This window comes from Coregonus clupeaformis, unplaced genomic scaffold (genome assembly GCF_020615455.1).
Source record: "Coregonus clupeaformis isolate EN_2021a unplaced genomic scaffold, ASM2061545v1 scaf2247, whole genome shotgun sequence".
NCBI lineage: Eukaryota > Metazoa > Chordata > Actinopteri > Salmoniformes > Salmonidae > Coregonus > Coregonus clupeaformis.
The window spans coordinates 157-7500 of record NW_025535701.1 but is presented as its reverse complement, the minus strand read 5'-3'; the positions used below and the strand labels follow the sequence as shown (position 1 = coordinate 7500).

Genomic DNA, 7344 nt, shown 5'->3' with positions numbered 1-7344 from the left:
CACGTGGTCCCTAGGAGAATAGCTGGAGGTTTTTGGTGTGTGTGTCACCTGGAAGGGCTCGAGAAGAAGGCCCCCACTTCGGAGACAGGCCTCTGATCAGGCCGAATGGGTTCCCCAAGACATCCAGACCCAGCACCAACACATACATCTGTTTCAGGAACCAGAGAGAGAGAGAGAGAGAGAGAGAGAGAGAGAGAGAGAGAGAGAGAGAGAGAGAGAGAGAGAGAGAGAGAGAGAGAGAGAGAGAGAGAGAGAGAGAGAGAGAGAGAGAGAGAGAGAGAGAGAGAGAGAGAGAGAGAGAGAGAGAGAGAGAGAGAGAGAGAGAGGGGAAGCGTCAGTGGAGTGGGCACTCTTACAATGGGAAATACGTTGCATAAAGCAGCTGTTAAAGCCTTGTGTTCTCCTCCATTATTCTAAATGCAGCGTATCCAAATAAAACAGTAAAAAAAGAGAGGCTAAAGTATATTATCTATCTTAAGTTTGTGAAGGAATCGTGGTAACTAACCTGTTCACTGTAATGTCGGACCACAGTCCACATCAGCTTCTCTCTCCTATAGAACTGATAGCTCATCTCAAAGTAGGCAAGTTCTGGAAGGAGACAGAGAAGGGGGAGAGAGTTACTAACAAAGACGTGATCGCCACTAGCCTGGTCCCCAGATCTGTTTGTGCTGGTCGATACGGTCACTGTCCCAGTCAGACCCACTCACTTGAAGATGAGGTCGTCTACGCCGGTGAGTGGTAGCTCCAAGACTCTTCAACAGAAGATTGACTGACTGGATGGCCACCATCTCCTGCTGATCATCACCGCTGGAGCCCAGAGACAGACTCAGGGTGTAGCTACAACAGAGGAATAAGCATAGACCAGGTTTACTCCACTACTGATGGAGAAGGACCAGTACTCCACTACTGTTAGAGAAGGACCAGTACTCCACTACTGTTAGAGAAGGACCAGTACTCCACTACTGTTGGAGAAGGACCAGTACTCCACTACTGTTAGAGTAATTGAACAGTACTCCACTACTGTTAGAGAAGGACCAGTACTCCACTACTGTTAGAGAAGGACCAGTACTCCACTACCGTTAGAGAAGGACCAGTACTCCACTACTGTTGGAGAAGGAGACCAGTACTCCACTACTGTTAGAGAAGGACCAGTACTCCACTACTGTTAGAGAAGGACCAGTACCCCACTACTGTTAGAGAAGGACCAGTACTCCACTACTGTTAGAGAAGGACCAGTACTCCACTACTGTTAGAGAAGGACCAGTACTCCACTACTGTTAGAGAAGGACCAGTACTCCACTACTGTTGGAGAAGGACCAGCACTCCACTACTGATAGAGAAGGACCAGTACTCCACTACTGCTAGAGAAGGACCAGTACCCACCACTGTTAGAGAAGGACCAGTACTCCACTACTGTTAGAGAAGGACCAGGACTCCACTACTGTGTAGAGAAGGACCAGTACTCCACTACTGTTGGAGAAGGACCAAGTACTCCACTACTGTTAGAGAAGGACCAGTACTCCACTACTGCTAGAGAAGGACCAGTACTCCACTACTGTTAGAGAAGGACCAGTACTCCACTACTGTTAGAGAAGGACCAGTACTCCACTACTGTTGGAGAAGGACCAGTACTCCACTACTGTTAGAGACGGACCAGTACCCACTACTGTTAGAGAAGGACCGAGAACCACCTGTTAGAGAAGGACCAGTACTCCACTACTGTTAGAGAAGGACCAGTACTCTACTACTGTAGAGAAAGACCAGTACTCACTACTGTTAGAGAAGGACCAGTACTCCACTACTGTTAGAGAAAGACCAGTACTCCACTACTGTTAGAGAAGAAACCAGTACTCCACTACTGTTGGAGAAGGACCAGTACTCCACTACTGTTAGAGAAGGACCAGTACCCCACTACTGTTGGAGAAGGACCAGTACCCACTACTGTTAGAGAAAGACCAGTACTCCACTACTGTCAGAGAAGGACCAGTACTCCAACACTGTTAGAGAAGGACCAGTACTCCACTACTGTTAGAGAAGGGACCAGTACTCCACTACTGTTGGAGAAGGACCAGTACCCACTACTGTTAGAGAAAGACCAGTACTCCACTACGGTTAGAGAAAGGACCAGTACTCCAACACTACTGTTGGAGAAGGACCAGTACTCCACTACTGTTGGAGAAGGACCAGCACTCCACTACTGTTAGAGAAAGACCAGTACTCCACTACTGTCAGGAGAAGGACCAGTACTCCACTACTGTTAGAGAAGCGACCAGCACTCCACTACTAGTTGGAGAAGGACCAGTACTCCACTACTGTTAGAGAAGGGACCAGTACTCCACTACTGTTGGAGAAGGACCAGTACTCCAATACTGTTGGAGAGGGACCAGTACTCCAATTACTGTTAGAGAAGGACCAGTACTCCACTACTGTTAGAGTAAAGGACCAGTACTCCACTTACCAATGTTAGAGAAGCGACCAGTACTCCACTACTGCTGGAGAAGGACCAGTCACTCCACATACTGTTAGAGAAGGACCAGTACTCCACTACAATGCTAGAGAAAGACCAGCACTCCACTACTGTTAGTAGAAGGACCAGCACTCCACTACTGATAGAGAAAGACCAGTACTCCACTACTGTTAGACAAGTTCCTTTACACTTGCCGCTTCCATTGCTTTTAAGTGTAATGCTGCAATCAGTTGGTCATAATTTTGGATAGAGCAGACATTTCCATATATTTTTGTTAGCTGTATATGTGCCTTTCTCACTAATCTGCTCCCTGCTTGGATTGAAGTTTAATTTTTGTATGACTGGAAGCCTTTAGTGAAGAGGTCTATCCATGTTTAATGTTTAATCATCTCTGCCCTCCAAATTCAAATTCCTTATAAAAAATATGCCCGCTTTAATTTAGTCTGGCATGCAGAACCAAATAAAGTGGAAATATTTTTTTGGTCATATCATTTAAAAAAATAAACACAAGCGGTTAGGGTGGGAGGCAGGGGCCATAATAAAAGTGGCTAGGTGGAGGCAGGGCCATAATAAAGTGGCTAGGTGGGAGGCAGGGCCATACATAAAGTGGTTAGGTGGAGGCAGGGGCCATAATAAAGTGGTTAGTGGGAGGCGGGGCCATAATAAAGTGGTTAGTGGGAGGCGGGGCCATAGCAAAGTGGATAGGGTGGAGGCAGGGCCATAATAAAAGTGGTTAGGTGGAGGCAGTGGGGCCATAATAAAGTGGTTAGGTGGGAGGCGGGGCCATAATAAAGTGGTTAGGTGGAGGCAGGGCCATAATAAAGTGGTTAGGTGGAGGCAGGGGCCACAATAAAGTGGTTAGGTGGTAGGGCCATAATAAAGTGGTTAGGTGGAGGCAGGGCCACAATAAAGTGAAGCTAGGTGGAGGCAGGGCCATAATAAAGCGGGTAGTGGAGTGCGGGGCCATAATAAAGTGGGTAGGTGGAGGCAGGGCCACAATAAAGTGGTTAGTGTGGAGGCAGGGGCCAAATAAAGTGGTTAGGGTGGAGGCAGGGCCATAATAAAGTGGTTAGTGGAGGCAGGGCCACACAAAGTGGTTAGGTGGAGGCAGGGCCATAATAAAGTGGTTAGGTGGGTGGCATAATAAAGTGGTTAGTGGAGGCGGCGGCCTAATAAAGTGGTTAGTGGGAGGCAGGGCCATAATAAAGTGGTTAGTGGAGGCGGGCTACAATAAAGGGGTTAGTGGAGGCAGGGCCATAATAAAGTGGTTAGGTGGAGGCAGGGGCCATAATAAAGTGGTTAGGTGGAGGCGGGGCCTGGCAATAAAGGGGTTAGGGTGGAGGCAGGGCCACAATAAAGTGGTTAGTGGGAGGCAGGGCCTACAATAAAGTGGTTAGGTGGAGGCAGGTGGCCACAAAAAGTGGTTAGTGGAGTGCAGGGCCACAATAAAGTGGTTAGGCTGGAGGCGGCCACACACAAAGTGGTATAGGTGGAGGCAGTGGGCCAAATAAAGCGGCTAGGGGGGGGAGGCAGACCACAATAAAGTGGCTAGTGGAGGCAGGGCCACACAAAGTGGTTAGGTGGGAGGCAGGGCAGGGCCACAATAAAGTGGTTAGGGGTGGAGGCGGGGCCATAATAAAGTGGTTAGTGAGGCAGGGCAGGCGGCCATAATAAAGTGGTAGGTGGAGGCGGCCACACAAAAGTGGCTAGTGGAGGCAGGGCCATAATAAAGTGATTAGGTGGAGGCAGGGCCATAATAAAGTGGTTAGGTGGAGAGGGGCGGGGCCATAATAAAGTGGTTAGGTGGAGGCAGGCAGGGCCTACAATAAAGGGTTAGCGGAGGAGGCGGGCCATAATAAAGTGGTTAGGTGGTCCCTCTGTAGCTCAGCTGAGAGCACGCGCTTGTAACGCCGGGGTTGCAGTGGGTTTGTGCCCTGGACCACCCATACACAAAAAAATACAGCACAAGATGACTGTAAGTCGCTTTGGGATAAAAGCCGCCTGCTAAATGGCATATTATTATTATTATTATTATAAATGTATGAGTAAAATAAAGTGGTTAGGTGGAGGCAGGGCCAATAAAGTAAAGACAGCCACAAAGTTATGACAATAATAAAGTGGTTAGGTGGAGGCAGGGCTACAATAAAGTGGTTAGGTGGGAGGCGGCCAAAAAAGTAAGGCCATAATAAAGTGGTTAGTGGAGGCGGGGGCCATAATAAAGTGGAAAGTAGGTGAGAGGCCAAAATGAGGCGCCATAATAAAGTGGAGTTGTCCACATAAATAGGCAAATAAAAAAGTGGTAGGGAACAGGGCCACAATAAAGTGGTATATAAGCATAATAAAGTGGTTAGGGGGAGGCGGGGCCAACAATAAAGTGGTTAGTGGAGGCGGGCCAAAAAGTGGAGCAGTGGAGGCGGGCCACAATAAAGTGGTTAGGGTGGAGGCAGGGCCTACAATAGCATAGTGGAGGCAGGCCACAATAAAGTGGTTAGGTGGAGGCGGGGCCACAATAAAGTGGTTAGGTGGAGGCAGGGCCATAATAAAGTGGTTAGGGGTGGAGCGGGGCCATAATAAAGTGGTTAGTGGAGGCAGGGCCATAATAAAGTGGTTAGGTGGGAGGCAGGGCCATAATAAAGTGGTTAGTGGGAGGCAGGGCCATAATAAAGTGGTTAGGTGGGCTAAATACATAAAGTGGAAGTAGGCAGACACCATACAAACCAGAGAAACTAGACACGACTAAAGAGTTAATCCACACCTCTTGTTGATGGAGATACATTTTTGCCATTTTGAATTTACATCAGGCCATTTTGCCATGTCTTATGTGTGTTCATATGATACCTGAGTAGCTGACATCACCTGGACATGTTGACAGGTTATAGAGCTCCTTGTAAGTGAATGACATACCTAGAGAAAAACTACCAAATTTCGAAATTGCAATCTTGTGTATTTTACTATTACAACAGCAATAAGTCTATTTTTAAAGTCGGACCCGCAGTCTGGTCTGTTGAGTATGGCTGATATAGAGGAATATAACATTACTTAATATTGCTGTCGCTCCTGATGCCCAGACTCAGTCTTTGTTAAGAATCTGCTAGCATTTTACATTTCAAACAAGGCCCCAACAGGACAGGAAATAAATAAGTTATTTCTGTTCTGGCTACATCTAGGCCAGAGAATGAGGAAGGAGGGAGAGAGAGAGGGAGAGAGAGAATGAGGAAGGAGGAAGAGAGAGAGAGAGAAATGAGGAAGGAGGAGAGAGAGAGAGAGAGAGAATGAGGAAGAGAGAGACGAGAATGAGGAAGGAGGGAGAGAGAGAGAATGGAGGAAGGAGGGATGTAGAGAGAGAATGAGGAAGGAGGGAGAGAGAGAGGGAGAGAGAGAATGAAGAAGGAGGGAGAGAGAGGACAAGAGAGAATGAGGAAGGAGGGAGAGAGAGAGAATGAGGAAGGAGGGAGAGAGAGAATGAGAAGGAGGGAGAGAGAGAGAGAATGAGAAGGAGGAGAGAGAGAGAATGAGGAAGGAGGGAGAGAGAGAGGGAGAGAGAATGAGGAAGAGGGAGAGAGAGGAATGAGGAAGGAAGGATAGAGAGAGAGAAATGAGGAAGGAGAGAGAGAGAATGAGGGAGGTGAGGGAGGGTGAGAGAAATGTGAGAAGGAGGAGAGAGAGAAATGAGGAAGGAGGGAGAGAGAGAGAAATGAGGAAGGAGGAGAGAGAGAGAATGAGGAAGGAAGAGGTGAGAGAGAGAATGAGGAAGTTGGAGGTAGAGAGAGGAGAATGAGAAGGAGGAGAGAGAGAGAATGAGAAGGAGGGAGAGGAGAGAGAATGAGAAGGAGGGAGAGAGAAATGAGGAAGGAGGGAGAGAGAGAATGAGGAAGGAGGGAGAGAGAGAATGAGAGTCTCCTACTTTGGATGGGGAGGTGGAAGTGTTCAAAGAAGCTGAGGCCTGAGTTGTCTGTCATGGACGCCCATCAGTTCAGCCTGTACATCTCCAAGTCCTTCTACTGGGCTTGGTCTGGAGAGGAGGAGGAGGAGGAGTGAAGAAGAGGGAGAGAGAGAGAGAGAGAGAGAGAGAGAGAGAGAGAGAGAGAGAGAGAGAGAGAGAGAGAGAGAGAGAGAGAGAGAGAGAGAGAGAGAGAGAGAGAGAGAGAGAGAGAGAGAGAGAGAGAGAGAGAGAGAGAGAGAGAGAAAGGAGGGAGAGAGAGAGAGAGAGAGAGAGAGAGACAGAGAGAGGAGAGAGAGACAGAGAGAGAACAAGCTAAGGAGGGAGAGAGAGCAGGAGAGAGAGAGAGAGAGAGAGAGAGAGAGACAGAGAGAGAGACAGAGAGAGAGAGAGACAGAGAGAGAGAGAGATTGAGATCCAGGTCATATACACCCACACATGCACATGCTGTTCAACTAATCAAATCTCACTGAGGTACTGAAGTCCCACGTGACTCTCCCTCCTTTAATTAGATGTAAGTAAGTGAAATGATCAAAGAGACATAAGGGTTGTTTTTACAAGCCAGCCCCATCCAGGTAACGTCAGACTAATGCCATTGGCAACAGCAGCAATACGCAACACGCAAAACACCCACTTGTCTCCTCTGTTCAATTCAAGAAGATGTATTTATTTTGTTACTGAAATAAGTATGATTCATTATCTATATACAAATGTCAGTAAGATTTGTCCATGTGTACTTCAGTAACGGGTGAACAGGGCTCCGATGGTTCCAAGGAAGCCCTGGTCAATCTTCCTTCCTGGCTGGTTATTTCCTTTCTCTCTAACAACAGGGGGCAGTATTTCCTATGTTTAGCCACTTCAGTATGTGTCCACCTCTCCTCGTTCTCCCAAACCTCAGAGAGTACTGGCACCTCTTGTAGAAATATGATGAGTGCCA

General features: G+C 47.8%; 1 pseudogene; it reads right to left on the bottom strand.

Annotated features, from left to right (window-relative positions):
- The window catches only part of LOC123488386, a 22660-nt pseudogene extending 16234 nt beyond the window's left edge, over positions 1–6426 (bottom strand).
- Positions 6427–7344: the final 918 nt, after the last annotated feature.